Here is a 315-nt window from a genome sequence, read left to right as displayed (position 1 = left end):
AAAGTGTTGGCGCTGTCGGTTCTACGTTAGAGGTTCTACGAATGTTCGGTTCAAGGCCAGGGGGCGTTGTCTCCGCTGGTTCAAGGGCCGCGGTTTCGGTAGGTGCAAGCTCCACATCTAATTCGGGAATAGCTGATTCTAAAGTGGAGGTCGCGGGTGGGGGCGGTGAGAGGATGGGCGGTGTGGGCGCCGTAGATTCAACAGTTGAATCCCCAGCCTTCGTTGATTCCAGGGGAGAACATGGAGGGTCGGATGACTCGAGGGGAGAGACGGTTCCAGGGTTCATCGTTGATTCCAGGGAGCAAGTGGGCGTTC

At 57.1% G+C, this 315-nt stretch overlaps 1 protein-coding gene across 1 annotated transcript in view; it reads right to left on the bottom strand.

Moving 5' to 3' along the window:
• Positions 1-249: 249 nt before the first annotated feature.
• The window catches only part of LOC119586364, a gene marked incomplete in the record, with an annotated part of 60,439 nt that continues 60,373 nt past the window's right edge, over positions 250-315 (bottom strand). The window contains 1 exon segment of the mRNA XM_037935076.1: positions 250-315.

The sequence above is a fragment of the Penaeus monodon genome, chromosome 21, assembly GCF_015228065.2.
Source record: "Penaeus monodon isolate SGIC_2016 chromosome 21, NSTDA_Pmon_1, whole genome shotgun sequence".
NCBI classification, from domain to species: domain Eukaryota; kingdom Metazoa; phylum Arthropoda; class Malacostraca; order Decapoda; family Penaeidae; genus Penaeus; species Penaeus monodon.
Note: the sequence above shows the minus strand (reverse complement) of the source record. Positions and strands in the feature narration are given on the sequence as shown.